General features: G+C 36.7%; 1 protein-coding gene across 3 annotated transcripts in view; it reads left to right on the top strand.

Moving 5' to 3' along the window:
- LOC120429790 (transcription factor hamlet-like) overlaps positions 1 to 25,390 on the top strand; it is a 133,876-nt gene that overhangs the window by 2,412 nt on the left and 106,074 nt on the right. The gene's annotated exons all lie outside the window — the stretch shown is intronic.

Genomic DNA, 25,390 nt, shown 5'->3' with positions numbered 1-25,390 from the left:
AGATCAAACCTTTTACTAACATATTTCAAAAAACCCATTAAAATATAGAATGCATCAATTTTCAAAAAAAATTTTTGAAAGAAATTAAAAAAAAAACCCATTGTCTATATATTTTTTTCATTCAAGGAAAGATGTGCTGTATTTCAAAAACAATATTGTAGTAATGTGCTGTATATATGGTGATAATGAGTTCAAATTAGTTCAATTAACTAACTTGGGTGTGGGAATTGGAATTATAAGGGTTCACATGGCTTTTGAATGATTTCTGAATAAAAAGGTTAAAATAAGTAAGATAAAACCATAAATCTATATGATTAATTTAATCATGAATTTTACATATTACGTATTTCTTTTCATTAAAATTTTTTTAAGCAGTTTAATGAAAAATATTAAAATATTATTTTTTAACATGGTGGATCTGTATATAAGAAATAAACAGTATTTGGGAGAACAACATATTGAAAAAGTAAAATTTTCAGATATTTTGCAAAATGATGTTCAATTAAAATATATGAGCAGCATATGATACATTTAAAACGATATATATTTTTTAAACGATGTTCAATGTAAAAAAAGAAACATTACTTTTAGGAAAAATCTTAAAAGAGTGTTTTTGAAGCTATTTAAATATCAGAGATGGTTTTTTTTTATATTTTCTGCTTTTTTTACTCACAAGTTTTTACGTGTCTCAGAAGCTGAGCAAAAAAAAATTATTCTTTTTTTTCACCCACAACATAATTGATTCGAATATGATTTAAACTGCAACCTTCTGCTGAATTTGTTCAGCTGTTTTTTAGAATAATTCTTTGTTTTTTTAAACATTGACGAATCATAATATTTTTTCAAAATTCAAATAATATTCACAAAAAAAATTGAGAAGAAAAGAATGGATCAAAAAATTCCCATGTCTGAGGAAAGAACTTGAGTTTCTTTACCCAACAATGTATTCTTACGAAAATTGCAAAAGAAACGAAACTATTGAAGTCAAGCTCAAATACGTCTCAAACACATATGCTGCACTCGAGATACATCGACAATGAAAAATCTCAAAAAGAGAGAAAAAAAGCAATACTTAGTTTTCCCTTCTAACGAACCAACCCAATCCAATTTAACCGAGCAAAAGATTTTGTGTACACAGTTTGTTTAATGCAACGTTATCGTTTTATTCTATCATTAATAATAGCACACACACAAACGCACAAGCTCACAAAACTCCATCCAGAAGGGAATCGGTTGCAACAAGCCCGCCCAAGCGGTTTACTTGAATTATATGGGTCATTCCATCTGAAGCGGAACAGCATTTGAAAATTACCCTCTCCGATCCTGCTCAAATTTGGCAGAGCTGTTGATACTATCAAAGCATGCAAGAATCCCGAATTTCATCCAAATCGGACCACCCCCTCCATTTTTGTACCTCCCCAAAAAATTGACTTTTTGGCGATTTTTGACCAAACCTCCTAGTTTCAAACGGCGATAGCTCAGGAACCACAAATCTCAGAAGGTCGGTCTTAGACTCAATTTTGAAGGAAATTGGACGTAGAATCCATTTCCGTGATCAAAATTTTGATTAATTTATTTTTTCTACCTGTATTGCGCAATTGAAAACTTTAAATGGCCGTATCTCAAAACACCCCAACTTATTTTTTTGATTTGACCTCACCATCGTGTTACCCGGCCAATTTTACATAAGAATCACTTATCGACAGAAATGAATATGTTTCATTCCAGAGATATCGAATTTTAAAGTTTTGTGTTTTCTAGATTACCTACATCAGCTTCATTCGCCGCATCTGCTAGAAGCACACAGGCGAGCTGATCAATAACTGCTACCTGGTCATTTATTGAAATAATATTTCATCATAAATAATCTTTATCAAATTGGGCAAAAAATAACTGTATTACACTGTAGGAATCTGGAGTTTAATCGCGAATGTGTATCTGCTCAAAAAAAATAATGAAGTGAATTTCTGTGCTAACCCATAGGATAGAGTAATAACGACACACAGTTAAGGGCAGAATTGGAATCCGACGAAGCGAGCAGGAAAATGAAATCTTGTTAGTAACACTGAACAATAAGTGCACGATACATTATTGAGTAAAACATATGGGTAATTCTCTACCAACTCACATAGCAGTTGCCCCGACCCCTCTTCGATTTGCGTGAAACTTTGTCCTAAGGGGTAACTTTTGTCCCTGATCACGAATCCGAGGTCCGTTTTTTGATATCTCGTGACGGAGGGGCGGTACGACCCCTTCCATTTTTGAACATGCTAAAAAAGAGGTGTTTTTCAATAATTTGCAGCCTGAAACGGTGATGAGATAGAAATTTGGTGTCAAAGGGACTTTTGTGTAAAATTAGACGCCCGATTTGATGGCGTACTCAGAATTCCAAATAAAAGTATTTTTCATCGAAAAAAAACACTAAAAAAGTTTAAAAAATTCTCCCATTTTCCGTTACATGACTGTAAAAATTTTTGGAACATGTCATTTTATGGGAAATTTAATGTACTTTTCGAATCTACATTGTCCCAGAAGGGTAATTTTTTTCATTTAGAACAAAATTTTTCATTTTAAAATTTCGTGTTTTTTCTAACTTTGCAGGGTTATTTTTTAGAGTGTAACAATGTTCTACAAAGTTGTAGAGCAGACAATTACAAAAATTTTGATATATAGACATAAGGGGTTTGCTTATAAACATCACGAGTTATCGCGATTTTACGAAAAAAAGTTTTGAAAAAGTTGGTCGTCATCGATCATGGCCATTCATGGTCACCCGTGACAGACACGGACGCCGAAACAAAGAGAAACGCAAAAAGTAACTTTTTCAAAACTTTTTTTCGTAAAATCGCGATAACTCGTGATGTTTATAAGCAAACCCCTTATGTCTATATATCAAAATTTTTGTAATTGTCTGCTCTACAACTTTGTAGAACATTGTTACACTCTAAAAAATAACCCTGCAAAATTAGAAAAAACACGAAATTTTAAAATGAAAAATTTTGTTCTAAATGAAAAAATGACCCTTCTGGGACAATGTAGATTCGAAAAGTACATTAAATTTCCCATAAAATGACATGTTCCAAAAATTTTTACAGTCGAGTAACGGAAAATGGGAGAATTTTTAAAACTTTTTTAGTGTTTTTTTCGATGAAAAATACGTTTATTCGGAATTCTGAGTACGCCATCAAATCGGGCGTCTAATTTTACATAAAAGTCCCTTTGACACCAAATTTCTATCTCATCACCGTTTCAGGCTGCAAATTGTTGAAAAACACCTCTTTTTTCGCATGTTCAAAAATGGAAGGGGTCGTACCGCCCCTCCGTCACGAGATATCAAAAAACGGACCTCGGATTCGTGATCAGGGACAAAAGTTACCCCTTAAGACAAAGTTTCACGCAAATCGAAGAGGGGTCGGGGCAACTTTTCCCGATTTCGTGTGAGTTGGTAGAGAATTACCCATATGAAAAAAAAAATGGTTTATACGTTGTACTCTAGTGGAGTATGAAAAGGATTTCTGGATACCTTCCAGAAATCCTTTTCATACTCCACCAAAAATTTAAGAAAATAACAAAGTTTGATCTGCTGCAAAGTGGCTAATTCCCCAAATTTAGTTGCGATGATTTTGACACCGTCCGAACTACAGTTTTTTTTTCTTCTTTAATTCTTAGATTCTTGGAACACAATACGGCTGCTGTCCTCACGTATAAGGATTTTTTTTATTAAATGTACCTTGACCAAAATCATCATTTAATCAAATGGAGCTGGCTCACAATATAAAAATTGATTTAATATGATCAATCTTTTAAACCATAAATCAGATTTGCCAAATTATGGCAAAGTGTCAATAATAAACTATAATAATAATAATAATAATAATAATAATAATAATAATAATAAAGCAGGTTTTGGGGTTATGCTGAATGGCACTATTTTGCTACCGCCCATGACAAAGGCCCTAGTCATGGCCTCGAAGGTACAGTACTCTAAAACGGTTAGCAACACGTAAAAAACGGTGCATTCAAAATAACCCAATAAATATTCCTTTCACAAAAATAGATTGATCAAGGTAGGGGAACAGCATCTAATTTCAACGTTCCTCTAATGTTGCCATAGCTTATTAAAAGCGTTTTCAACTGAAATCGAGTGATAAATAGCTCAATGAGAAGTGAACAAGCAAGTTTCTATCAAAAGTTTTGCAAATTTTGTTGTTCAAATAGTGAAAATGAGCAAATTGGATGAAACTAGGAGCGAGGACTTAACCTGGCAAACATACGAGAATTTCCCCTATTAGCCATTTGAATAAATATTTGCGTAAAATTATAAAAATATAAATTAAATTAATCATCTCCCAGAACACCAGGTAGCAGTTATTGATCAGCTCGTCTGTGTGCTTCTAGCAGATGCGGCGAATGAAGCTGATGTAGGTAATCTAGAAAACACAAAACTTTAAAATTCGATATCTCTGGAACGAAACATCTTCATTTCTGTCGATAAGTGATTCTTATGTAAAATTGGCCGGGTAACACGATGGTGAGGTCAAATCAAAAAAATAAGTTGGGGTGTTTTGAGATACGGCCGTTTAAAGTTTTCAATTGCGCAATACAGGTAGAAAAAATAAATTAATCAAAATTTTGATCACGGAAATGGATTCTACGTCCAATTTCCTTCAAAATTGATTCTAAGACCGACCTTCTGAGATTTGTGGTTCCTGAGCTATCGCCGTTTGAAACTAGGAGGTTTGGTCAAAAATCGCCAAAAAGTCAATTTTTTGGGGAGGTACAAAAATGGAGGGGGTGGTCCGATTTGGATGAAATTCGGGATTCTTCAATGTTTTGATAGTATCAACAGCTCTGCCAAATTTGAGCAGGATTGGAGAGGGTAATTTTCAAATTTGCACTTTTTCGTGCACAGTTGAGATGGAATGACCCATATGTGACTTTGTGGTGTGGAACTTCACCGAGACTTCAAGACGCAAGCAATGGCAATAAAAATCGTGTGCACGGAAGGTCCTCCGAAAGGATATCACAAGTGGAAGGCAGCCCATTTCTGCTTCAAAGGGCAACCTCTCCCCGGCCTTAACTGGGGTGGTTTTCCACGAAATCGGACTCTGGGAATTGACGGGTTTGGCCTCAGCAGAGGGGAGGAGGATGTGATTGTGTGTACAATAAAAAAGTATGGGAACCTCACATGCAAATCGTGTATTAGAGAAGAGGTCCTTACGGCGGGAGGTTTTCTCCTGGAAGAAGTCACGGAACGAAGTCGTCGTCTGAAATCAATGCGATGGGACTCCGGAGTTCGAAGCCGGGAACTTTGAGGACCTCTTATTATCGGAGTTCTTGTTGTAAAGTTGTTTTTTATTTCTCTGTTTCTTGGTATCATTATTTGCATGATTTGGATTACTTCGCACGATCTGGATAACGCGGTTGTCACGGTAAGGACCAACCTTGGAGTTGAGTTTGTTAGGGATGTACAGGACAAAAAAAAGAACATTTTGTATTAATTTGAATTATAAAAGGTGCACAGATTAAAAATATCACAAAAAAGAGATTCGATTATATGCAATTTTTTCAATAAAAAATTAAACAAAAATCACTCAAATTTTATATTTTCTTGGAGGATCCAAGATGAACTCATCGACGTGATTTAAATTATAAATCTTTTTTCTGTGTTTACATTGTCTAACAAAGGCTCAAGCTTGATAAAAAGATCAATAGAAATATTGAGTTCTGATAGAATAAAATATCGGTTTTAAACAAACATTGTTAAGATATTTGGTGTTTTTAATTTTTTTTGATATTTGATTATAAATAATAGAAAGTAATAGAAAAACCTGGAACAAAATATCAAAAATCAAATTGAATTTTGTTTAGTTATTAGCTGGGTGATGAATAGAGAGAATGCGTAACGTGATTTTCGAATGATCCCACTTTGTTTACATCTACAAAGTAGGAGGCTGTTCAAGCACAAGCATGACTTTTTTCTTACTGGCAAATGAGCTGTTTTATAATCAGTAGTATGTGTTTTATTTTGCCTAGATTTTGACATTTTTTGCTGGAAAATTGTGTGTGTTTTTAAGTTTTGATTGGTTAGAAGCGGTTTTTCTTTTTTACGGGTGACAAAGATGATTTTATCTGGCTGATTTTGGAATCTTGTAGCTCTTCCTGGTCCAGCGAAAAAATATCTCAAATTCTAGCGAAGCTGATCCAACAAACAGAGCAGATTTCCACTAAACCAGTAGGTTTTCAAACGGAATCAAACAATGAAGACAGCTTCTGGATGGATACAGCCACATCGACTCCATAAACAACTTCCATTCGTAATTATAAAAAAATGACGATCTCGCCTTCAACTTTCTTAAGATTTCTTGACTTCACCTCCAGGTTCCAAAAAAAAAAAACAAATTTTTTAATTCTTAAAAAAAACAATTTTTAATGATCGATAACAATATTCTCTACTTTTGGCGAACAGTAAAATGGTTCCACTTTGACAGTTTAAAATTGAGGCCGTTTTCCGAACCACTATTCAGCACCCAGGTTGTTAGATCAAAGACATTTATTAATTCTTTTATTGTTGGAATATTTTACGTTTAGTTGTCAGATCAAAGACATTCATTATTTTTTTATTGTTAAATTATTAAACGCACAAGAATATTTCTAATAATTCAAAACTAGTTATAATTTTTTTATTAGTAAATGTTTTTAATGTTTTTAATGTTTCAATGCTTGCTTGCTTCCATTATAAAAATAAAGCTGGAATATTCATCTACCTTAAACAATTTTCTTTCGGATTTAGGAAACAAAATATTTCAACTTTGTTTTTTTCCAACAGTAATTTTTCGAAATATCACAAAATCTTTATTTTAGGCAAAGAAAATTTCTAAAATAGCTGAAATATTCATCTACCTTAAACGTTGTTTTTTTTTCTTTTAGTCAGGCCGTCAGGATTTAGGAAACAAAATATTTCAACCTTGTTTTATTTTAGTATTTTTTCGAAAAACCCCAAAATCTGTAATATTTGGCAAAGAAACTTTATAAAAAAGATTGTTTCAGAATTCACTCAAATGATCAAATGGTCTTTTGTGGTCTCTATTGCAAGTTTCTGCTCGAACCTAGGAGTCCGAAGGCTTGAATGGGGAGAGCACCCAAACCTCTTTTACTCCAAGGAACCTTCCACCCCAGTGTTTGAACTGACGACCTTTGGATTGTGAGTCCAACCGCCGCCAGCGATTCCACCGGAGTAGGCTTGGTTTGATGTGTTGTTTGTACTTATGGCATGGAGACGACTCCTTCACCTGGAATGACTTAACGGCCTAACAACCAAGGCCGGGACCGACATTTTACTTCCTCATCCGATGGAAGGTTGCAGCAGATGGGAATCGAACCCAGAATCATCCGCTTACAAAGCGGACAGCGTAACCATTCGGCCACGCACTGTCACTCAAATGAATGAAATATTGAAAAGACTAGCAAAATGTTACATGCTAAATAGAAAGTTCAATTCGTCGCCATCGTGCTAACTTGTCGTACGTGCATTTTGGGCCAAATTTAGTTAAGAACGCCATATTGTGCAGCTCACAATGCCTCACCTTTTGACCGTCACAGATCCCCAAAATTCGATTTCAATCCTGAGATATTCAACAAAAACCGAAAAAACTCCGTGCATTTTTGTCACTTTATATATGAAAGTAGTTTCAATCTTGTCGTGCTATCTTGTCACTCCATTAAAATTGATGTAAGTGCGACAAAATGCCAAAGGGATCTCAGGCCAGGAAAGTCAGGATGCGTTTGTCGCACGTACAAGCTAGACTACCGTAAACATTTTTAATTACAACTCGGAACTCCAGCAACCAACTTCAACCAAACTTTGGGACAATGCACAGAATGGTGAGCCAAACAATACGTGTTTGTCATTGTTTACATTGCGTGCTCTCGTTTTTGTATATTCAAGGTCAAACATTAAAACGCGTTTTTCTCGGAACGTCAAAATGGCGGGTGCGACAAGATAGCACGACGACGTCGAATTGTATCAATCCTAACATGTTTGCAAAACTACCTTTAAACAAATTGAAATTTTGTGAGGTATTAAAATTTAAAAGGGCAAAAACTAATAATTGAATAAATTTTAATCAATAAGGATTTACTTGGCAGAGATAGTTTTGTAATGTATAACGTGTTTTCAAAAGATTGTTCAATTCAATTCAATTTGTGATTTTTTATTAGAATTTAGTAGTTCTGTTCTAGGATATTACATTTGCAATTCAGATATTTGGAGAATCTTTCATCTTTTATAAGCCTTTGCTAGCTGAGTATTCTTTTAGGGAAAGTAAATTTTGAGGAAAAAACCTTAGATATATGAAGAGTGATTATAGAAGATTTTGTTGTGACAACTTGAAAAGTAGGAATCATTTGATTAAATAAGAAAATCAAATAATAAAGAGGAGTAAAATTTATGATTTGTAAAATTCAACTTTCAGACGTTTCAATGTTCACAAATTTCAGTAATTTTTATTTATTTTTCACATGCGGCCGCGTGATACTACACAAATTTTTCAAAGTGGCCCGCAAGGTTCAGCTGGCTGAAGACAACTGGGCTAGGAGATAGTATACAGATTTTGATATCCGGGCAATGGTAATGTTCCGGGTAATGAATTTTGAACAGTCCAAGCAACACCAGTACCTCTAGACAACCCTAGTTCGTCAAATCTTCCCTCAAGTTTATATCGTGCTCAGGATCATGCTCATTGTTCCAACTATATGACGACAAAAAAGTGAAGGATTACGAAGTAAGCAGAAATCTACTCAACCAATCTGAAGAACTATTCGAGACACGCCATTACGGGTCCTGTCCGCGGTATGTGTCCGCTCGGGAGTGCAACTGCACTACTTTTATGGGACCCGCCTGCCTGTCGTTATTTGCCCTGATGATGATGATGATGATGGCGCTGGCAATGTATGGAATGTTTTTTTCCCGTTTTCTTCATAATGAAGGTTTTCCACCTCTCGGAACGCGAGGATGTTATCAACTTGAAGTCATATTCTGGCGCAATTTTTCTCTGCCAGCCGGTGACGACGCCGTTCTGGCCTTTAAACAATTTATTTTAATGATTATGATGATTTTTATGAATTTTAATGAACACAATATGAGGAGCTGCACGAGAAGCGCAATGTTTATGGTTTTTGCCACGGCGACGGTGTGCACCGCCGCGCTAATGCTCGTTTGCTGGTTCCTAGGGGTCCTTGGGAGGTCTTACCGTAGATAAAACTGCTGTGCGCGCTCCTTGGAGCACTTTGTCACTCACGGGGCTACCATGTGGCACCCCTGAAAGGACAAGACTTGGTTTCTCCTGAAAAGGGGATATTGATTTTTTACCTTCGAGAAATGAGGACCTTCTTACATACATACTGAAGGATTCCGTGATCTGGTATTCAAAGCAGCTTATGGATAATTCTATTTTACGATGGCTTTCGTGATGTCATGCGAAAGACTATGGAAATATATCTCGCGCGAGCGTTATGGCGTGAATGATTTCATACGCTGCGCAAGATGGAAATTCTGGGAAATTTGACCGCCATAAGGTGGCCATTTGGGATAGCTAGCTGGGTAGAGCGCTCGGTGATGATGGTTTTAATGAGCACGTTCGATGGATGATTATGGGAGTTGGGTTGGCTACCCTTGGACGGGAAGGTCTTTGTAATAGATGCAGTTAAAAACGTATTAGATTAATAGTTCGAGTTAAGCATAGTTAATTCTGAATTCAGTCTTTCTAAGAAAAGTCTATTGAAATACTTTGATAATAAGCATCAAAATGATTATCAATATCAATATTCAATACAGTTATCTTCTAACTTTTTTTGAGGTTTTATGACATTTGAGATTTGTCTGCGATTTAATAGAAATTCTACACAGTTTCAATAGAACGCATCCATTCAAAATTCAATACTCAACCCATCTCAGTTACATCCTCGGAACAATCCGAACCATTATTTCCCAAGTCGAGTTCGCTCAAAGCGGTGATCTAAATGAGTTCAGCTCATAAAACCTCAGATGACGACTAGCGAGGTCCGATCTCAGCGAGAGCAATTAAATTTATCATCTTTTTCTCAACTCTCGCGCGTTCTTCACTGGATTCGTTCCCCGGTCGTCGCGCTTCATTAGCGATGGTCGACCACTGAGGCCGTTAAAAGCCGTCTACACAGTCTTTCGAGAAGTGTCGGTCGAGAAAATCTTGCCCCACGATGTCTTGGAAAACAAACATTACAATTCTTCCCGACGACTACGACGAAACTAACGCGGAACCATTTTCCACAGATATTTTCAAAACATGACCGATCTGCTTCAAGAGGGTGACCGCGAACGCGGTTCGAACACGTGCACTTTCTTCAACTTTGCGGTGGCGAGCAATCTGACTTCTTGCGGTCGTTGTATGTAATTAGAACTTCACAAAGTTATGTTCCCAATATCGTGTAGTCAGAGCGTCATAAATAACGCTTTTATCTATGCAAAGAAATCACCTCACTTAACCTATGCGGTCAACCCCAAGAAGCATAGAGTCTGTCGTGTCTGACACGTCGTTGGGAGGGGGAAAATGGCCCAGGAGGGGTCGTCGACAAGTCATAATCCCTCTAATGCTCACCCCCGGCGGTGGCCGCCGAAGAAACGGTCAAGTGTCCGCGCGGCCAGCGCCATCATAAATTTTATGACACACACTCTCGCTTGGAATATTGTGTATGATAAATTATAACAATTGACTCGCTGATATTGTGTTGAATTTCCATAAAAATGTGCAGGCTACAGAGTGTCCTGAACGAGTGCTTTTAACTGTCCCCGCCCGCCCGGTGTGGTGGTCGTCCAGGCTTCACCGCCCATTAATTGCCATTCTGGATGTCCGCTGTGAGTGGTTTTCCCCATAGTTGTACTGTTTAGTGTCCTACGGAGTGTCTCCTTGCGAGTCATGGTGAATGATTGGACGGAAAGTTTGGAAACTTAATTTTTAAAATATTGTAATTCCGTATAGAATATCACCATCTTGAACATAACGCTGTAATTATACTAGGTGAAAACCCTGGCAAAAATCACAAAACGAAAACCTTAAAAAATCTTTTATTTAGTCAAACTATGAAATCTTTGAAGATATCTTTACAAATATTTGATGAGTAAAATTAAAAAAAAAATCCTAGGAGGTTTCACAAAAATGCAAAAAAGTTTTATCATATCGTCAGACTTTATTTTTTACTTGTCATAAAAACAAAAACAAAAACAAAAACAAAAACAAAAACAAAAACAAAAACAAAAACAAAAACAAAAACAAAAACAAAAACAAAAACAAAAACAAAAACAAAAACAAAAACAAAAACAAAAACAAAAACAAAAACAAAAACAAAAACAAAAACAAAAACAAAAACAAAAACAAAAACAAAAACAAAAACAAAAACAAAAACAAAAACAAAAACAAAAACAAAAACAAAAACAAAAACAAAAACAAAAACAAAAACAAAAACAAAAACAAAAACAAAAACAAAAACAAAAACAAAAACAAAAACAAAAACAAAAACAAAAACAAAAACAAAAACAAAAACAAAAACAAAAACAAAAACAAAAACAAAAACAAAAACAAAAACAAAAACAAAACAAAAACAAAAACAAAAACAAAAACAAAAACAAAAACAAAAACAAAAACAAAAACAAAAACAAAAACAAAAACAAAAACAAAAACAAAAACAAAAACAAAAACAAAAACAAAAACAAAAACAAAAACAAAAACAAAAACAAAAACAAAAACAAAAACAAAAACAAAAACAAAAACAAAAACAAAAACAAAAACAAAAACAAAAACAAAAACAAAAACAAAAACAAAAACAAAAACAAAAACAAAAACAAAAACAAAAACAAAAACAAAAACAAAAACAAAAACAAAAACAAAAACAAAAACAAAAACAAAAACAAAAACAAAAACAAAAACAAAAACAAAAACAAAAACAAAAACAAAAACAAAAACAAAAACAAAAACAAAAACAAAAACAAAAACAAAAACAAAAACAAAAACAAAAACAAAAACAAAAACAAAAACAAAAACAAAAACAAAAACAAAAACAAAAACAAAAACAAAAACAAAAACAAAAACAAAAACAAAAACAAAAACAAAAACAAAAACAAAAACAAAAACAAAAACAAAAACAAAAACAAAAACAAAAACAAAAACAAAAACAAAAACAAAAACAAAAACAAAAACAAAAACAAAAACAAAAACAAAAACAAAAACAAAAACAAAAACAAAAACAAAAACAAAAACAAAAACAAAAACAAAAACAAAAACAAAAACAAAAACAAAAACAAAAACAAAAACAAAAACAAAAACAAAAACAAAAACAAAAACAAAAACAAAAACAAAAACAAAAACAAAAACAAAAACAAAAACAAAAACAAAAACAAAAACAAAAACAAAAACAAAAACAAAAACAAAAACAAAAACAAAAACAAAAACAAAAACAAAAACAAAAACAAAAACAAAAACAAAAACAAAAACAAAAACAAAAACAAAAACAAAAACAAAAACAAAAACAAAAACAAAAACAAAAACAAAAACAAAAACAAAAACAAAAACAAAAACAAAAACAAAAACAAAACCATTGTTTTTGATAATTAAACATTCCGTTTCCTTGAATTCCGCATCCTTGTACTTGGATCAAACCAACAGTGAATCAAGTAAAAATACATTCCATACTCCGTCCCACCACCAAGACCGGACACAGGCCGCTGCGGGTTTTCTCGTGACACACGGAAGGACATAAATGACAGAACCGCTCGCTTGCTGTCTGTGCGCCATTTTGCTGGCTAGGTCGCCAAGCAGACGTCGTTTCCAAGACCAACCACGGCGTCCGACGACAGCCAGCGCAATATGACATGATGGGGGCTCATGTAGTCTGTTTCGAAGGCTCTTCCCCCACCTCCCCTTGGTTGACCGATGGGTGGTCTTGGTCACTCGGGCTTGTAGTCATCGTCATCGTCTTCACCGTCGTCGTCGTCGCAGTGTGGAGGTCGTAAAGCCGATATAAGTACGTATAATATTTATCGCATCCATTAGAGAGAGGCTCGTTGTTGTTAGTTGTTTTTCTTCTTGTTCCTACAAGACTACACAGAAAAAAAAATCATGGTAATATTACATCTGGGAAGGGGTACATCTTTTATGTCAGAAAAAAGGTGTAATTTTACCTCTGGAAATGTGTAATTTTACCACTTTTCTGTTGTAATGTCACTTTTTCAGTCTAAATTGAGGTAAAATTACATCATAAAAGAGGTAATATTCAACCTTCCAAAATTAAAGCTTCCAAATTTACATTATTTTTTTCTGTGTACAGGACATGTCCACCCTTGGTCATCGTCATGCCATCGTCGTTCGTTTTGTTCCTCTTCTTCGTCCGGATTTACCATTGGTGTCCCCACTGTTAGTCACTGTGCCACAGCGGATAACAGCCGCACAAAGGCGACCACCACCAAGACGGTGTGACGGCCGCCAGGAGTGATATGATTGCATGTCATGTCCTTTGTCCTTTTGACATGCAAGAATATTAACTTATTTTGCTTGTCAATTATTATCTAGATATGAAATCTCCTTCGCGCGGAGAGCCACTTTGCGTGACTTGGCGCGGACAAATGCGGAAGGGGTCCGAGAGTTATTACGAGGACACGTCGAGGACCTCGGCGTCATCGTCGTCTTGACTTGTGTGTGTCCTTTGTGTCCTGGTGGCTGGCAAGCACACACGTGGTTCCGATCGATAACTACGCTGGACGGAGGACGGCCCATGTGCACACGATGGGTGTTTGTGGGTTAAAGGTGCTTATGAATTTTAATGAGTGCAGGGTTCCCGGACTCGGAGATAAGGGATTCACTGGAAGTGACCTAGGTTGGAGAGTGAAATGTGTAAAATGGAATAGGTCAATATTAATTTAATAAATTTTTAAACAAAATTGATCTAATTTATATTTTTGAATTTATAATAACAACAAAATATCAAAATTTTTGCCAAAATAACAAAAGACGAGCCTTTTTACTTCGAGTGGAAACTTTCTCTCTCCAAGAAAGAATTATGTGTGTGAAAATCTTTCGATAATTAAAACTGATAATTATTATTGTTACGATCCGGACTTTATCCTCCTTCCGTTAATCACTCTCACAAATTTTCCTCCGATTTTCCGCCAAGCTGTTGCTGCTGCTACACCACTTCTCTAGCTTCCGCACACAAAGGCAAAAACGACGACGACAACGGGAAAAAACTTTTCCTCTTCGTCGAACCCAGAAGGGTCGGTTGGTTAATTCCGGCAGAGCGCGGATCAATATTTCACCCAACTTTTCCTCCGAATGTCGATTTCTTCGCAGTGGCAGGAAATAAAGATTCGATTTGGATCTTTTTTTGTTTCTTCTCCAATTGTTCACTATGAGCGGGAAATATAGTTGTGTGGAGCCAAAAGGAAGCACAAATGGCGTGAAAAATGTTATTTACGATTTTAATTAAATGATTTTTTTCGCTTCTTGGCGAAGCAGCTGCCGGAATTTTAGTTAATTGGTAATGAAGGATGAAGGAAACTTACGGGGAAGTTTTCCGCGTCAGACCATCGAGACAGATGGCTAAGTGGAAGCCACTCTGGGTGGAAAATCTTGTGTGGAAGTTCGTTGAAAAAAACTTTTCCACCATAAGCAAAACAGGAAGCAAGCCAACCAAAATGACTTAATAATTTTCCCAAGCCCCCCTCTCCACAGAACGCCGTGAACAGTTTTCCCAACTATACATTTCGCATTTAAATACACGAGCAATTAACTTCTCGTTTTCATTTTCACCACCGTATCCTTTTTCGGATCCACCCCCCTCCACCGAGAGCTGGTGGAGCACATTTCCACATAAAGCTTTCACCAGCAGCAAAAGCTCCCCCCTCCTTGGGAAAACCACGGGCGCGCACTAGTCTCCGGCACAGCAGGGAAAAGTGTGAAAATCGAAGCACTTTAGCGCCACTTTCCTTTCCGGGGGGATTTTCCACGGCAGTGGAACGAAGGGATCTCCGCTTTAATGCAGGAAACACAACTTAGTTTCAAATGGTCAACCCCCGAGAGGAAATTGGCGTCGCGGATTTTCACCACCACCGAGTTGGGTTCTTGGAGCAGAAGGTGGATCAAAAAGGGCAATTTTTAATTGGAGCTTAGTTGCTCGTTTTGTTGCCACACCGCAGCTAACTAGCGTTTGGTGGGTGAGGTTGGGGGGAAAAGCTTAGAGAAAATGTTTTGCATTTTAATGGGTGTGAAGAATTTAAGGAGAGAAACAGGCCTGATATACTTAAATGAATAGATATTTTGCAGCTGAATTAAAATGTGACAAAAAAATAATTCAGATTATTTCGTTTATCATTTATTTGAGATGTTCTCACAGTTTTGATGTCTAATCTAATCTAATCCTGTCTAATCTAATCTAAGCTAACACAAACGCAGCCAGTCCCTACTGCGTTATGTTTACCGCAGAGAGGATTCACATTTCACAGAAGGATGCGTGGACATACCGTATCAAACGCTACGTGAGATATTCTCAGTTTTGATGTGATTATAAATAGGGGATAGTGGGGAAATTTGATCCCCTTTTTTTGTATCGCACATAACTCTGTCAATTTCTCACAAAACTTCAAACTTTTTGCATGAATTGAAAGCTAAAACATTCATCTATGTTTGGCTAATAAGGGTATTTCATCAGATGAGCTCTTCAAATTGTGCCAAGCGTTTTAAAAAAATATTTTAAACCGGTATTTTAAAAATGTTAGGGGTAACTTGGTCCCCTATTCAACATTTTGAAGAAATCTTAAGTAAAATGTTTCTTATTCATCCAAACTTTTTATTTTCTAGAAGTTACAGCAATTTCTCATAAAACCTGTACGTTTGTGTTCAAAATATTATTTTTTAGAAAAAAACCAAGCATGTTTACAAAAGCTGGAAATTTTTGTTTACAAAACTTTTGAAAAAAGGTTCAAACTGCAGTAAGTTATGCACAACTATACTAAAGGAAACTATGTTCCCAATTAATTAATCTTGAGGCTGATTCCAGTGACTGTAAAATGCAGGGATCAAGTCTCCCTAAGCACACTTTTTTTTAACAATTGATTGTAAAAATAGTATGACGATAAATTTAACATCAAATGCGTAAGGGTTTTGGAGTTGATAAGTTTATCAAACAATTCATGTATAAAAAATATTTTTTTGAATATTTTTTGAGTGTTACCTATACATATCAAAACAAAGAAAAAAAGATCTCTTGGAAGTTTTGTGCAGCTCGTTTTAGAAAAATGTGAGTAACTCAATCTAAACATTTTTTAATTTTTTTCTTTGTTTGCTACAATGAGTTTTAGTTAATTTTGCACAACTTTCTAGAACAAAGCTAATTGTTTTACCCACATGCTAACGAGATTCAGGCTTGGGATCAAGTGTCCCCGGGGATCAAGTCTCCCCACTCTCCCCTAAAGACAGCATCCCACAAGTTGCTCAAATTGCTTATTTGTTTTCTGAACTGATATTAATTTATTAAAAAATGTATTGTTTTCTACAATTTGTGCCAACAAAAGCTTGCCACCATCAATTTCCGTCCCATTATTCGCCGAGCAAGCAGGAGGGCAATAAGATATGACAAAGCTGAAGAAAATAAGTGTGTTTTACTTCACGAATCCAATGACGACTTCAACAAAGGAGTAGGGAAAATCTCCCCCCTTCGGAACCGCTCCAACCCCAACTTTGGCCAGAAGCTGTTTGCCACAGCTGTTGCCACCGTTGGCTTCTCCGACGTTGTAGAACCCCACCGCAATTGTTCTTTCCGTCAGAGCAAAAATAAGGACACAAACGCGTTAATTAGTGACGTGATTCAGAAGCGCGCCATTCTTTCACTATTTAGTGACGACCGGGCTGAGATCGTCAGGTTCAAAAGATTTTTGTGTTGTTGTTGTTTTTCGGGGGTGGGATTTGACGTGACTTGAATTTTGAAGGAAGAACAGCTTGGGGGGAAGGGGAAGGATGATGTGATAATTTTCACCATCGTTTCTTCTGCTCTACTGGAAGCGAGTTCCAGGAAGGGGTAATTAATTTGTTTATTATTATTCATAAATTTCTGCGAGCAGTTGGTTTGTAGGACTAAAATTTCTAATTTTTCTTTCTAGGATAACGTGGCGTTCCTTCTGAGGACTGGTTACAGGTTGTGGGGGATGTCGGAAAGTTTATCGCTTTGATGATTATTGTTATTGTGAAGCATATTTCATCCGAAAAATTGTACCGATTCTCAACGGGTGAAGCCTTTCGAGGGGGCTGTAGAATCTTAGAAGGACTAATGAGCTCCATTTGCGACAGGGGATGAAAATATTAGTAGTTGAGTGACAGATCCCTAAGAGACGACGGGTAACTGAAGACTGAAAACCGATTTTTGAAGATTTTTCTGCCAACTTGTGTTGTTCCAAATTCAATCCAAGAGCTCGTTCTGGAAACCCCACAATTCAGTCACCTTCTGGCGATGAAAGAAAGCTAATTTCCCACATCCCAAACCTAAATCAGACCAGACACTGTTGTCTTTACCAACGAACCCAAATTACCAGGGGCAACAACCAGTCACCAGCCCCTAATTTGGTGGGGGAGTGAGTTAATTGGTTTTATCACAACACGTTTATCTCGTCCTCGAGGTATCTCTCCGTTGGTAAAAGTAATTGAATTTCCATTCCCAACCCATGGGCCCCGCGGGGCGAGGAAAAACAGTGGCAAACGCCACGCCACCATCGAACGGAGGTTGTTTTTCCGGGAGGGGAAAAACAACACCAACGCCGAAGGGATGATTACGTACAAATACAGCGCGGAAGACACCCCCGGAACGATACAGGAAAGATAATGTTGCCACTGCTGGTAAATGGAGAGCAATTTTCGAAGGGTGAATCTTTAGGGTGACTGTTTTTTGAAAACCTCAACTCGACGTCGTCGTGCTATCTTGTCGCACCCGCCATTTCGACCTTCCGAGAACAACGCGTTTTAATGTTTGACCTTAAATAAACAAAATCGAAAGCACGCAATGCAAACAATAACAAATACGTTTTGTTTGGCTGACCATTCTGTGCATTGTCCCGAAGTTTGGGTTAAAGTTGGTTGCTGGAGTCCCGAGTTATAATTACAAATGTTTACGGTAGTCTAACTTGTACGTGCGTCAAACGCGTTCTGACCTGAAATCCCTTTGCCTTTTGTCGCACTTACATAAATTCTTAGGAAGTGACAAGATAGCACGACAAGATTGAAACTACTTTCATATGAAAAGCTTTTTTTTTTGGGTTTCATTGAATATCTCAGGATTGAAATCGAATTTTGGGGATCTGTGAAGGTCAAAAGATGAGGCATTGTGAGCTACACAAAATGGCGTTCTTAACTCAATTTGGCCCAAAATGCACGTACGACAAGTTAGCACGACGGCGACGAACTTTAAGATCTTGACAGTCAAAATTTAGATCAAGTTTCATTGCCGATATAGTGCTGCTATCTTGGCGCACGTGCATTTTGCGTCAAATTGAGTTAAGAACGCCATTTTGTGCTGCTCTCAAAGTCCTTTTGACCTTTTGACCTTCACACATTCCCAAAATTAGATATCAATACTGAGATGACCGAGCCACGTAGCCTAGTGGTAACGCTCCCGCCTAGTAATCGGTAGATCGGGGTTCAAATCCCGGCTCGGACCAACACAACTGGTGATCGTTTCTCTTCTGGATTCGATTGCTTAGTAAAGGGAAGGTAGTGTATCGTCACAAACTGGACCTTATCACGACACCCAGGGTTGTTAAAATATCAAAGTATCAGCTCTCAGCAACTACAATTATCTCGCCTGAATATTCATGCCTCAAATACAACTGCTCTTCTCTCTTCATTGAACCTCTCAGCGCCGAACATAGCCGAACACGTTTTCGTGTTTACCCACTCGCGATTGACATTTTCCTTTTCTCTCTCATTCCCGCTTCCACGATCATGCTACCGTAACAGCGTTTAACCACAAAAGCCGCCACAAAACCAATTTCGCAAACGCAGTTTAACAGGACGTCATGCGTGGTCGGCTCCTAATCGCCATCTCGCGTTCTCTCATTGCAGTTTTCGGAGAGATTGAGAGACTCAGCGGTGAGAGCGCATAGTCGAGGAAAAGGGGAGGAGTGATAGAGAAAGAATGACATCGCTGGGAATCACGAGACACAAGAAGAGATCTCACAAGCTACAGTGACGGCCGCTATACTCTCGGATATTTTTGGTGCAGAGATAATCTATTGATAGCTTTTTTATCACTCATTTGCAACACTGACGACACCTTAGGAAGGCGACCTATGGAATGTTAACATTAACCATAACATGTTAAAATTGAGTTGAGAATGAAAACTGCCACTGAATCCGCATTGTAAATGCCGGCCCCGATACTCTTCAAGGGTGTTCCCCTCAGGAACTGGGAAAGATTTGTTTTTTTTACTGAGATATTCAATAAAAACCGAAAAAACTACATGCGTTATGGTCACTCTTCATAAGAAAAAAGTTTTAATCTTGCCTTGCTATCTTGACATACCCTGAAAATTGCTGTAAGTGCGACAACTGGCCAAAGGGATTTCAGGTCAGAACGCGTTTGACACACGGACTCTGGCAACCAAATTTTGAGACAAGGAACAAAATGATCAATCAAACAAAACGTCTTTGTTATTGTTTGCGTTGCGTACTCTATTTTTGTTTATAATACATGAGAACGCGTCTTGTCTTGAAATCGGGTCACCCTAGTGATTCCTTTCAACGCTTTACGCGAATGATTCGCGTGTTGAACGAGATAGTACAAGTGATAACTCCGTACGCGCGGATGGTTCGGCGATCTGTCTGATGTCGTAACAGGACGATAATAGCCGACATAATTGTCAACAATTTTGGTAGTGGAAGGGCTTCGCCGGGTTTTGTTGGCCGGGACTTGTTGAATGGCGTTTAATTTGATTGCTGTCGGTTGAGTGATGGCAATTTCGGGAACATCACCGAATGTGGATCACCAGGTTAGATTAAAGTCCTTTGAAGGACTTTCGTCAGATATTCGAGAGACCAAATTTGTATGAAATATGCCCCGTTGACACGCACAGGCTTCAACACCCACAGGAGTCGCCGAAGTGCCTTCGTTAAGAGTCACATTTCTTATCGAAGATTTGCCCCATCTATCTCCATTGACGTTCCATTAGTCCGGTCAATCTCACCACCCTTTTGGGGTAGCAATAGTTGTGATTGCAGTCATCCATCGGATATTTAATTACCACAAGGAAGGAATCGGACAATCGGAATAAATTCTCCATCTAAATTCCGTGCTTTCGGACGTCGACTTGGACGACGCATAGTCAAAGGGGGGAAAATGCCTTCTATTTCGTTATTATCATAATTTTGCAACAACTAGCGCGGAGGGCGGCGGAGGAGAACTTGATTTTTCCCGTCCAAAAAATTGCTGGATAATGGAGCTCTGAGGTGTACACCGATAGCATCTTGCATCGTGTACTTGCTCTTATAGTTCGGAAAAGGTAAGTGAAATTCATCATTAGCTGGGCAGGTTTGAATGGCCCAAGGGGCGTAATTGGAGGTGGTCACCAGTCAGCCGAAGGGAGTTGGTTGAGAAAGGGAGCAAAAATGAAATTATAATTATTCTACTAATTAGAGACAAAATATTTCGGGTGTACTGATGTGTAATAAATTATCATACAAAGCGCACCGTGGGACTTGCTCGTGCTGGAAGACATTAGGAAATGTACGGGAAGGGATTTCGGTGTTTGTCGTAATAGCGGAAAAAGTAGGGATTTGTTTTACAGAAAAAGTTGCTTATCTTAAGGTAAGAATAAAGTGAACCAATACCAAAAAATAGGTCGAATTTTAATGTTTTCTGAGTTTAACTGAAACAAAAATTGTCCACAAATAATTCTATCCTCATAAATAAATCTGATTGCCCTGCAAAGCAATGCAAATAGCACATCCAAATTTTAATATCGTTCAATTCCACCCCCAAATGCAAATTTATGTCTTCAAATAAATTTCCATTAGAGCACCGAAAATGAAAAGTTTTATCCTCGTGTGTGTCCTTTTGCATGGTAAACCACCGAACGGCAACTTTGCTCAATTTCGCTAAAAAGATGAAAATTCGCCAAATCGCGCCAACCGTTTGCGATAAATCATTCAAAAAAGAAAAATCCGCACACGCGTTTCCGTTTTCAAACCCGCTCGGTGGGTGTGGAAAATCCCCACGTGAAACAGGAAACGTGCGCTTATTGCGAAAAACTGCTGCTTCTTGCCGTAGTGGCAAAGAGAAGATTCAGCGAAAATTTCGCAATTTTGGTGGAAACGCAACGAAAATTGTATTGAGTATTATGCGTTAGGGAGTGATACCGTAGAGTTGCGTGATTTTGAATTAGTTGGAATTTGTTTCCGTTTGATTATTTTCAAATTTACTTTTTTTTTAATTTTACATGACTTTTACAAAACCCAAACTAACACCAAATGAAATCAGAAAAAAATATATTTACTTTTTCCCTTAACGGTAGACATGTCTGAAAAGGTGCGTTTACTTTAACCCATCAACTGCGCAGCAAGTACTGAAGCTTTTCCGGTTCGACTAGATGCGGCGCAAAAACGACAGCTCAATTTCCGGACATTCTGCGAGTTATTCGGGGTTTGCAAAGAAACGCATCGCTTGAATACGCATTCCTCACGCAATAACCCAAACCCAAACACTTTGACGAGGTTATCGTCAAAGTCTGTCTAGGGCAGAACCTTAAAATTGCTCAAGTGCGTACAGGAAGCGGTAGGTTGCTTCTTTCCTAAGTTTACAAACTCTGACTTGAGTCAAGAAAATAATAACAAGTTGTGCGAGGTTTGTTCGATATCTATTGAATGACTTACGATAATTGTATTAAACAATTTCCCAAAATTTCAGCAGACAATTTTCACGAAAATGTGCATTTTCCCACGGTCTCCTGTTGAATACGTAAAAATCCCCAAAAAACGAGGGAGTGCCAAAATTTAATTACGGCTTTCCCCGAAATTCCGGTTATTCCCGGGGCAATTATGTGCAGTCACTTCAACGTCGGGAAACCTCGAAACTTTTTCCGGGAATCTCTCCCGAAATTGTGGCAGGACCTGGCCAAAAACTGCAACCACAACCTCGCATTCGAATGACACAAAAATTCGCACCATTTGCGCGAGCAATCAACGCTTCGTTAGAAGTGGGTTCCCTCACGTGCCTCACAAAATTGCGATAAAAAAAACTAACATGAAAAACAGCCTTTCCGCGAAGTGCCAAACAAAAGTCAGCGATTTTTTACGCCATTTCTTCAAACAACCCAACTTTGTTTCATACTCAAACCCCTTCGGATTTCGCGAAGGAACTGCGCGCACTTCTATCAAAAAACACATTTTTGGAGGAAAACGCCGTTCCCGGTGTGAACTCCTCCAGGAAAACATCTAATTTGCCTGTCTTTCAAAGCCCCTGGGAAGGGGAAGCAAATATGCTAGAATGCGAAAATAAAGCACTTCCGCTCGCGAAGTTTGGCTTATCCTGAGAAATCGTTCAAAAATAGACGATTGAACACCTTGCTGAACATGCGGGTACGCGCGTGTGCTGTTTGAACTGTCACAAAAATTACAAACTTGGTCGAGAGTTGCGAGTTGTAACACTTTTGATCTGTAATTTGAATTTTAGACAAATTTCGATGTCGGGGCAGGTCAATCGAAATCGTGTAGCACATTCCCAAATCCAACCTTCACTCAAAAGTTCAAACACTTTCGCAGATTTTGCGCAAAACCCTCAACCTTAAATTGACGTGTCAAACTTTGTCATTATTCAAAAAACAAACTTCCTCTCGCAGAAGAGCAGGGCGCCCGATTCGTCGAGGTGACCAGGTGCTGGTGAAAGATAAAAATCTATTCTGTCTGCAAAGCAGTCGTGGAAAAGGCTCGTGTATCATGTTATTAACCTACCCCGTCAAATTGCATGCTTCTGCAGGGAGTAGATCTAGACTGACTGACTGACTGACTGACTGGCAAAGTACTCGGCTTTTATGCGGCGTTTATGAACAAAAAATAGGAAGAAGGGTGGCTTCTGTGGAGGGTAGTTGAGCTTCTGGTTGTTGGTGATGAACGTGTGGTGTAGCCCACGGGGGTTTTATGAATGAGTCCTGCTGCAGTAGCAGCATGCTTACTGCACTTCCGTCCTTTTTGTTCTGTAAATATTCTCTCTGGAAGATGTTGTCCACAAGGAAATTTGGACAAAATAACGGTTGAAGATCAGATAATTGAATTTGTAGTTGATGTATTTCAAAATTATCATACTTATTGATTTGCTGAAAAAATATCATGTTGTCATGAAATATCGTTAAACTCGTCGGGATCGTGTTCAAAACAGTATTTTTTTGACAACTTCAGAAGAGTGATTCTCTACAATTTCGCAAATCAACCTTTCTTTGATTTTTTTTATGTGGATCAAAATAAACAAATTTGCATTATTGGTTTCTCCATACAATAGTACAATGTTGGGGACTGGTCATAGAATGGGTATCTGTATTTTGAGAAGGGATTTTCTGATCGATTTGGTCTCTTCGACAAATTTGTAGGCTATGATTAGGACTTTTCGGAAAAATGGTAAAATTCCCATAATATGTATTTTTGAATTTTTGAAATATTTTGATATTTTTTCGGAAGACTAAAAAAGACATGTTCTAATCCATAGTGCGTGATGTTGAAAAATCTGGTTTAAGAGATATGATTTTCAAAAAACAAAAACGTGTTATTATTAAAATTCATATTTAATGCAAATTTGCAATCTAAAAGTATTTTAATTTTTTTAATAAAATGTTTAGTTTCCTAGGTATAATTTTCGTATTCTTTTGTTTTTTTTTAGCATTCCAAAAATACTTGGAAAAAAAAGTTTCCGCGAAAAAATATTTTTTTAAAGATGAAATTTAGAACGATTTTTTCTCTGAGACTTTTAAAATCGGGCAATTAGTTCCTGAGGTACAGCCTCACAAAAATTTTGAATCGCATTCAATTTTCAACTGACAATATCTCGGAAACTATTGGTCCGATCCGATGAAATTTTGTGATCTTTTGAATAAAAGGTTATTTTACAGCCACCAATATTTTATATTTTTTTCTGTTGACTTTTAAGAATTGAAGATTTACAACTACCATTTTGAACCATCACTTGTTTTAATCCAAAAGCGTATCAGAAAATTTAGCAAAAGGGCAAATATTTTTGAAGTTTTTGGTTATTTTTTTGGTATTGATTACATGCTAAATCTTTTAAAAGTTCTATTTACAGACGTGCCTCGGTTTAGCACCGCATATGGGGGATGCAAAACGGAGGCGTGCATAACCGAGGCACAGAGCTTATGGGATTTTGGCTATATGGGAGACATTGGCTTTAATCGTACGAAAAATCATGCAAACATAAAAAATTATAGTGTTTTGGAATCGGGATGATGTCAGCTATCCATTAAAATTATTATTTCATGAAAGTTTTCACAAAAATACGTATTTTTCCTGTATTTCGAAAATGCATATTTTTTTCCTAAAGAAACCAACAATATATTGTAATTGCAATATGGGTATCAAATGATCAGGATTTTTTCATACATTTTGGATGTAACAATAACATTTTTAGAAAATACTCAAAATTTTCACAAAACTACGTATTTTCGAAAAAAATACTCAAAATTTCAATTTTTACAATATGGGTATCAAACGATCGGAATTTTTTCATACATTTCGAATGTAATAACAACATTTTTAGAAAATACTGAAAATTTTCACACAACTACGGATTTTCGAAAAAATACTCAAAATTTCCATTTTTACAATATGGGTATCAAACGATCGGAATTTTTTCATACATTTCAAATGTAATAACAACATTTTAAGAAAATACTCAAAATTTTCACAAAACTACGTATTTAAAAAAAAATACTCAAACTTCAATTTTTACAATATGGGTATCAAACGATCGGGATTTTTTCATACATTTCGAATGTAATAACAACATTTTTAGAAAATACTCAAAATTTTCACAAAACTACGTATTTTCGAAAAAATACTCAAAATTTCGATGTTTGCAATAATGGGTATCAAACGATCGGGATTTTTTTCATACGTTTCGAATGTAATAACAACATTTTTAGAAAATACTCAAAATTTTCACAAAATACGAATTTTTGAAAAAAAGTACTCAAAATTTCCGGTTTTACAATGTGGGTATCAAACAATCGGGATTTTTTTATACATTTCGAATGTAATAACAACATTTTTAGAAAATACTAAAAAAATTCACAAAACTACGTATTTTCGAAAAAAAAAAACTTAAA

The sequence above is a fragment of the Culex pipiens genome, chromosome 2 (assembly GCF_016801865.2).
Source record: "Culex pipiens pallens isolate TS chromosome 2, TS_CPP_V2, whole genome shotgun sequence".
Classification (NCBI taxonomy): Eukaryota; Metazoa; Arthropoda; class Insecta; order Diptera; family Culicidae; genus Culex; species Culex pipiens.
Note: the sequence above shows the minus strand (reverse complement) of the source record. Positions and strands in the feature narration are given on the sequence as shown.